Source organism: Canis lupus, chromosome 5 (assembly GCF_003254725.2).
Source record: "Canis lupus dingo isolate Sandy chromosome 5, ASM325472v2, whole genome shotgun sequence".
NCBI classification, from domain to species: domain Eukaryota; kingdom Metazoa; phylum Chordata; class Mammalia; order Carnivora; family Canidae; genus Canis; species Canis lupus.
Window position 1 is genome coordinate 4,386,189 of NC_064247.1, and position 9,193 is coordinate 4,395,381.

The following is a 9,193-nucleotide window of genomic DNA, read 5'->3' on the forward strand; positions in this document are numbered from 1 at the left end:
TTCAAGCTCTCCAGGAAGTAGGAGGAAGAGTTTAGGGTTCAGGATGTGAAAGAGGGAATGCTTCTGGGATCCACACTTCTGGAAGGGAGAGAAGGGAAGCAGCGTGGGCACAGGGAGATGCAGGTCCAGCAGCCTCAGCTGATTCCACTGGGAATGTTGGAGCAAATAACCACTCAGAGTTATTGGCCCCCCTGAATAGCTGCACTTTTATCCTCTGCCTTGATAGGTCATTAGAAGTGGGCAATCCCTTGGAATGTATGCCCTTGAGTGAGGCAGCTCCCAAAGGGGCTGACTGCTGGAGACTGTTTCCCGACATCCCTCCCAGAACCGAGGGCAACAAATCCTTCCTCCAAAGGGACCTTGGCAGTGCATCGCCATGCCCAGCACAGCCACAGCCATCCAGGCTTTCTTTCTTTTTTTTTTTCTTTTTAATATAGAATGAATTTACAGGTCATCTTCGTACAGGGGCCACACTCAGCCTCTCTAGATCATCCTAATTGCAGTAAATGTGCTGTTGAAGCGAGCACCACCTGAGCTTTCTAAGGTTTTCCTCCATCACCTTCCAGAAGTGCCCCTGCCTCTACACCAGGTGGTCAGCCGTCTTCTGAACCCCCTATGGAAATGGCAGGTGTCATCAGTGGGACACAAAGTCAAAGTGGACGCAAGGTGTTCAGAATAACAACTAATATTTATTTATTTCCAATAATATTCTTGAAAATTTTTATGTCCATAAGCTTTATTGGAAATCATAGAGAAACAGCCTACGACTCTACAAATGTCATTCTCAGGAAAAGTGGACGTTCTATTTCTATCAGAGTCACACGGAGATTTTTTGATAGATTGGTGAGATCTAAGATATATGATGTATATAAAATATAAAATGTTTTATATAAAAGAGATAAAATGAGAGAGAAGGTACAAAATGTCACTGTTCATTAGGGCAATAGCACAAGAGTAAGAGATCTGCAGCATACAAACCTAGGTTCAATTCCCCACCTGCCACTTACTCTGGACAATTCCTTTACCCGCCCCTCCCCCGATGTTTTTGCTCATATATAAAATGGGACTGTGATACTCTACCCACTTCACAGTGTTGTCACAGAATCAGAAGAAATAATCTATGTGAAACAGTGATGAAATCTAGAAAATTCTCAAAAAATATTTTTTGTCTATGTCTTCTGTAACACCTCCTTCATTCCTGTCTTATTCTACTCAAATATTTGTTTTTTTTTTTTTTTTAATTCTTCTTTGGTCTTATGAAGTATATCCCACCCATGTTGTCCCATCATGATTTCCTGAGCAAAAGTCGCCAGGTATACTACAGTAAAATCTAGGGCTCACCTACACTCTTTCTGTGTCTCAGTTGGCACACCTGTTCTGTCAATGAGTCATTATCCTTTCTGCATTTCTTCTCTCTTTCAGACTCTCTCTTCACTCCATGAATGCACATAATAGTATAGGTCACTTGTTTCTTGGGTTGCATTAGCCAAGGGGAAAAGAGCACCGTAATAATAGGATAATCAGCATTACTCAGGCTCTGCCAACTTCTATTTAATCTATCAAAATATCCATTTATCAGGTAAAGTCCCTCATAACTGGGAGTTCTTAGAAAGTGCTTGCCCACTGCCATATTGCCCAGGCCTCTCCACTATTATGGGGCCCCTTCACTTCCTTTCGCTTCTGCTCTAAGTTTGTAAAGCTCCATCAATGTGTTCTGGCTCTGCTCTTGGATGCCTGATGAAGTCCTTCGGAGCAACGTCACCAACAGGGGCTGGAGGTCAGTGATGATGCAGCCTAATCTGAGGAGAATCACTCCCCACGACCTGTTACCAAAACAGGACTGTCTGCTCCTCCTCCGTCTCTTAAGACTTTTATCCCAGCCCTCTTTCAATTGCATTTCCTTCATTGTCTCTTTCAGCTGCAGTCCCCCCTTCCCTCTCCTTAGAAGTCAGGGGGCAGGTGCTTGTAGTGGGGCGGGAATGGCCCTGGACAGCTGTCTGAGTTTCAAACTCCATCCACTTCAGAGAACCAACCTCCTCCCAGATACCTGCGGTGCCATCACTGGGCCAAGCGTGCTCACCTGGTTTCCAGCTTCCCTCACAAGAACCCTGGCTCCTTGCTGCCACATATGCCCACCTGATCAACAAACATTTGTTAAGCAAATACACAGGCAGGCCCAGTGTCAGACTATGTATAACTGAAGCCCTAAGGGAGCATGTCTTTATACTTCTAGGGCCTCTTCCTTTACTTAGGCATTCAATCTTTCAACAAATGTATTTGGCAGCTACTATAAAAGAGACTTTAAGCCCTGTGTAGTAAAAGATGAATAGGACACAGTAGCTCTTGCCTTCACTGGGCTTATAATCTAGTAGCAGATATAGGAAGTTCACAAACAGCCATGATACAAAGCAAAACACAGTAAGTGCTACAGTCAGTGTTTCTGGTGTTCAGAAAAAGAAAACTGCATTTATTAAGCACTTTCATTGCTCAGGCATCTCTAAGTCCCAGAGAGAGGAGGAGGGAAGGATAATAGTGTATATGTGTGAGTATATTTATAATATGCATATTACAAATACATAATAGTGCATATATATTTTTTTCCATTTGAAGTTTATTACCCCCATTTTACAGGTGAGCATCTCCATCTCAAAGTAACTCAATAACTTGCTCAGAAAGGGATCTTTGTCAATGGCAACATTTGGAAAGTTTTAACAAAAGAAGTATCATCTCAGCTTAACGGTTTGGTGGAATTTTAATTCATATGTATGATTCTTAGTACAAAAGTAATACATTTTAATTGTAGACATTTTAAAAATATAGAAAAGCACAAACATGCTAGTTTAAAAAAAAAAAAAACCATAAAGCCTACCACCTCAATATAAAAACACCATCAACATTTGGGTGCATATCCTTATAAACACTTTTCTACTGATTGGTGTATCTAAAGGAACACACTGTTTAGTCACCTGCGTTTTTATAAATGACCTTTCATTTAATCTTTACAATCTTATTCGTCCGTGAAAAGTAAGGAGTGTTATCAATCCCATTTTATAAAAATAGCTTGAGGGACAGAGAGTTTAGCTTGTCCAAGTCACGTGACAAAGCCAAAATGCACATTCTGAATGTCTTTCTCCAGAGTCCATGCTCAGCTTCCTGCAGCTGCCTCCCAGCCCCTGAGCTGCGCCATGGAGATGGTAGGGCATGGAAAGGGAAGGTAGGAATCACTGGGAGGGATTGGTCTTAAAGAAATACATGCAATCTGATTCCAGACTCCAGACCCCAGTCACACTCCACCCCACAGACAAGGAAATGTAACCCTGTAGACAACAGACAAAGAAGGAACAGTTGGCACAGTTCGTCTTGGGACCATTGGGATCCTTGATTAGGATTTGGTGACTGCTTCTATCTAGGGCATAAAGAAAGGGGAGAAAATTTTAAATGACTAATTTTTCCACCCTGGGTAGTTGGAAGAAGGCTGATCACACAAATAATACCAGTTCCATAACCTGTTCGACACTACATGTAACCTCTACTAGGCAAAAACTATTCCCTCTGTTTAGACTCACCCCTAACTTCAACAGGACTCTATGCACCATGTGATCCAGTGAGGTCTCATCAAATCTATAATCCAGGTCACTAAGGAGACCTAGCGCTGGCTGAAAATCTCATGGGAGCCAGCACGGGGGCTGGAGCACTTCATTTGTGCAAGCCTGGGCTTACCCACACTGTGCTTTCCCACAGTGGCTTGTCTGATCTGGAACAGGCACCAGGCTAAAATGCGGTCAAGCAGAATGGTCCCCTCCCCACTCCACACCAAGTGGACTTCAGTTCTGCCCTAGCAGGGATGGGAACAACGAGTCTTTGCCAAAAGAAAAGAAGAAATCAAAACATAAAATGTACTTCTTCCCTGGGCTGCATGTTCCTGGCTTGACTTATATCACTTACGTAACAGTGATATTATTTTTTAGAACAGCACAGAGAGTTTCAGGCAAGGCCAGAAGTGCCAGCCTGAGATTTGGTCCCCTAGAGTTCTGACACCAAAAGAAAGAGAAAGACATGGCTGTGTGGGAGTCAGGAATGTCTCTTCTGATTCCAGCCTTCAGACCCCAGCCTCACCCTGCCACAGACAAGGAAATGCAACTCCATAGACAAGGGTAGAAGAGGGACTTTGAGGCAAAGAAGCAACAGTGGGCACATTTCTTCTTGGGACTGTTGGGATCCTTGAACCCTTTTCAGGTCTGGCTGATAGTTCATCTTTGATGGAGAAAACAGTGATTCACTGGACAAAGAGTTCTGCTTCAACTACTAGCTGAATACACAGCACCCAACTCCACTATCCACATCCCCCAACCCCAAGATAACTTATTCTATTTATTTTTTCTCTCAGGTTTTCTAAACCTTGCCACTTTCCAGAAATTCACCCTCAGGAAGCTAATTTTTATATAATTGTGAATTTGTTTTCTTTCTTTCTTTCTCTCTCTATTTTTTTTTTTTTTTAAATCAAAGCTGCTCTCCATTTCTGGATGACATTTGATGACCTGCATCAGTAGAAAACATTAGCTTTGCCCTCTTTGACTCTAAAAACTTGGCAACAGAGTCAAATTCTCTCCAGGTCTCTCTAGTGTGAAACTTCCTGTAATCCTTTTCCCTAACACATACCACAAATCACTCACACAGATGCTTCAGAAAGAAGGCCAGGCCCTTACAAATATCCTACAGAGAGCCTTCTTCAGTCCTGTTTCTTCTAAATTCTTTTCAGTTTCTGATCCCCCTTTGCTCTTTCCTCTACATGGTTGCGCATTGAATCAAACCAGCGTGTCCTCTACCATGTACTAAGACAGATAGTGCCCAATAAATATGGATGGAAAGAGCAATTGTGAATGAATCCCTTCCCATCTTTTCCTGTTTCATTCTTTTTCTTTGTATATCCTTGTCGCTGACTATGGGCTTCCACCTGAGATCTATACGTGCTCACTGAGACTGAGCAACTTGACCCTTACCCATACCAGCGTCTATCACGTCTTTTGTCAAAAATGTCTTAACAAAACACACTTCATCGCACCCATACCAATGAAAGCTCATTTTCCTTTTTCATTCAATAGTAAATAATTATTGACTACCTACTCTGTTCTGGGCATCACTCTAACAACACAGATAAGAGTCCCCAAATACCAAGGAGCTTACATTCCAAGTAGTAGGAGACCAACAACAGCAAATAGATAAACCAATAAACAATATACTCAGAAGAAAAATAAAGCAGAGTCAAGGGACAGAGTGATGGAGGTTGGCTAGGCCTTCTCCAAGCCTTCGTATAAATAGTCACTTATCCCCATATTTATCAAATGCCTAATCCTCTCACTCCTTTGGCCTCAGGCATGGATGCATTGAGATAGCAGATCCACAACATCTGTTTCTGCCAACCAGCCCTCAAATGAGAAGAGTAACAATGTCCACTTTGTAAGGATTGAACGAAGTAGGTAATCCTTGTAAAGCGCTTAATGTAGTGTCTGGTACACAAAGCATACTAAATAAAGGGCAGCCAGAAAAAAATGGGAAGGAGCAAGAGCCACCTTTGGCAAAGGCCATCTCATTTGCGCTAATTTTAGCTTACTCTCCATATTATTTGTGCTTCCTTCAGGCAGCCCATAGCTTTATGAGCAATTGACCCTTGAACTGAGAAGCTGCTCCAGATAAAGACCTTAGCTGGAAGTGACATGATAAATAAATAGCACCGGTTAGAGAGGAATGCAGGCCGAACTTGACAGTAGCTGGCATGTCTCACTTTTCTCCCTGGAGCTTCTTTTCACCCGCTGGAACACCCTAGTCTTCTGACATACAGGCAAACCTGGAAGTGAGGGAGATAATACCCCCAAGGCAACTTTGACCAATGGGAACAGTAGCCAATAGATAAGCTACCCTCCTTCTGGTCTTAAGACAGAAGAATCTGAAGCTCCTTCTCTAGTTTCTCAGAGGCTTTCCGAGGAACACAGGACCTCAATCACCCATGGCAGCAACCAGCTCCATGATACCTACCATCTTTCCCTGTTCAGTCTCATGGTCCCAACCCAACTCCTGATCATTAGAATCATTAGAATCACTTCCCAAAATAATTATCTTTACAGGACCCTCATATGGGGAAGAACTCAGGCTGAGACAGGCATACTATCCATGAGGTGATCTTTCCTTTCAGGTTCTACCTCCTAATATTAGATATGTCTTGTGTTTATATGATATTATCCAAGAGGTAATTCCTCATAGCTTCTTCAAGTTAGAAAGTCTCCATTATCAGATTAACCCACAGTTTCTCTACCAAGGATCTCTTAAACTGCTCTTTCAGTGTGTATTTGGCTCCAGATTGGCCAAACTGATCATTACTTGTTTTTTTGTATGTAAGAAAACCCCAGATTCATATCACTTGTTACAGAAATCCTCTTTGGTCCAAAATGTTTGGACCATTGCCTCCTTTATAGAACACAAGATCTTAAGTTGTTTCAAATTGGAAAACTCATTTGGAGGGTGGCAACAAACTTCTGTATTTTAGGGTGCAGCCTATCCCTTAACTCTGGAAGCAACATCTTGATGAACATTTGATGAATATATATACCCACACATATGCATATGCTTCAGACTGAGATGTAAAATATTCTGTTTGGGCATATAAATGGAGTATAACTAGCAAAACTATTTATCTGCAGCATGAGATTTTTTTTTTTTTCCCTAAATCGAGATTTAAACTGTCTTATAACTAAACTTTTTTATTTGCCCTTGGGAAGAAGCAAAGAGACAACAGCTTGGAAAAGCAACAAAATGGCAAGTAGTGACCAGCAGAAGTGGAGCGCTGCCCCAGAGCCAGAGACTATCAGACTGCCCGGCTGGAATGGGAGGGTTAGGGAAGCAGCTTCCTTAAGGTTCCAAAAAATTACTTGAGGATGAAATCCTAATGAAATACTGAATTTCTCGATGACAATAGAATAGAGACCTAGACTCTTGTTATGTGGGCATTAACACCTTCTAAATGTGGAAAGACCCACTAATATCTTGATTACCCATTATCCTCAGCTCTCTTACAGCCCTTTCTTTTCCCTCCTCATGAGGACAAGAGAAATCAAGGTTCTACTAACTCAGAACCATATCTTAAGCTTTACAGGTATTTGGTAAGAATTTATGGAGTGAATGGATGAAATAAACCAACCTCTCTCAACAAACGTAAAACTATCTAAATATTAAGTAAGAAAGTATAAAAAGGAGAAACAGGGAGTTTCTACTACTCAATCTCCTTTCTAGCATTTCTCAGTGGGCTCCTGTAACCATTAGTTCCTTGGTATGCAAGCAAATGATGGCATGTGGAGAGAGAATATGTTAAATAGTTTAGAAATACTGGTTAAATAAAGTAAAAAGGGCTTTGCTGTTGTTAGGTTTTTTAAAGTATAGGAATTCTCAGGTTTTAAGCACTAACACATACTATGAGAGTATATGTATCATGTTCCGTTTCTACCTAGATGTTTGACCCTTGAACAACACAGGTTTAAACTGCATGGATCCACTTAAATGCAGATTTTTTTTTCAGTAAACACGGTACAATACTGCAAATGTATCTTCTCTTCCTTATGACTTTCTTGATAACATGTTCTTTTCTAAAAAAAAAAAAAACAAAAAAACAAAAAAAAAACACATTCTTTTCTCAGGCTTACTTCATTGTGAGAATAGTATATGATACATAAAACATACAAAATATGTGTTAATCTACCCTTTATGCTATCAGTAAGGCTGATAGTAGTCAAGAGGAGGCTATTAGAAGTTAAGTCTTTAGGGAATCAAAAGCTATATGTAGGTTTTAGACCACACAGGTCAGCACCCCTAACCCTGCATTTTTCAAGAGTTGACTATATTTAATCATAACCTTTTTTGGGGGGAAACATCTTACAAGATAGTTTTCTTAGGTATACAGTTCCCTGAACACACTTGGGGAAACATTGGTTCGGCATCACCCAGATTTCTCCTTGGCTTTTGATTCATGTTTTTTCCTGGCCACCACATAGCCCTCAGACATAGACCATTCTGTACTCATTCTGCTTGCAAAGCTCCTTATGTAAGTGTAAATCACTGAGTGTTCCCAAATATCCTTACTTCTGCACCCCAACTTTGAAGTTTAATTTAGGCCTGGTCCACCAGGAGGAAGGTCTTCTCAGACATCTTAATTACTAAGAGTCTTACAGAATCCCTTAATTTTAAACCATAGCCTATAAAACAAGTCATCTACCCATTCATGCAGCAAAAATATGTACAAAGAACTTTTTATAAAAAAAAAAAAAAACTTTTTATGCACAAAGCACTTTGGGGATAAATAGTTATATGACACAGATCCTACCCTAAGGTAGGTTTAATTTGATAATAACTGTAACTTTAAATTAAAAGGCTTGGGAATGAAGTTAACCTGATTTTGTGGTCTTGGGCAATTACCTAACATTTCTATTTGTTCCACAGCTGTAAAATAGAGATAATTATATCTACTTTCCCTCTTTGTCATGTTGATCAAATACAATAACTACTCAAAAATATCTAGCACAGTACACATTCTGGCACTAGAAACTGTAATAGCATTAATAGTGAGAGAACGCCTTGGAATCTACATAGCAGCCTTACCCAGAAACAGGCCTTGTCTTCAACTGCTTCATTGAAACCTCCAAAAGCTGCCCAAATCCCTGAGCTAGGAGCATACACTGGGGAAATGCCACGACCTATACCAGTATACACCCTCCACCTCCATGTATTGTTTGCTAGCTGAGGCAATAGTGAACCAAAGAGGAAGTTGCCTTAGTCAAGACTGGCTGGTTGGTCTCTCTAATCCCCTAGCCTGGCCCAGCCTTTGTGGTCTGGCCTGGTTTTCACAGTTATTTTCAACAAATTTTCACAGAATTAGTAGGGCATTTTTTGTCTTTATCTACTTTTGACAAGTGAGTAAACGTAGGCTCTGAAAAAATAAATGCCTTGGCCAAGATCACCCTGCAAAGCTAAGATGACTCTATTTCATGAGGTCACCAGCATGTAAATAACAAGAGAAAAGGTGGAAGGTTAAGAGGCTATTGTATTAATCCAGGCAAGGGGTGAGCCATTGCTACCATGGAATGGAGAAGAAAGAAAATAATGAAAAGGTAAAGTCAACGTTTTTGACAGCAGGGAAACCTGGGAATCC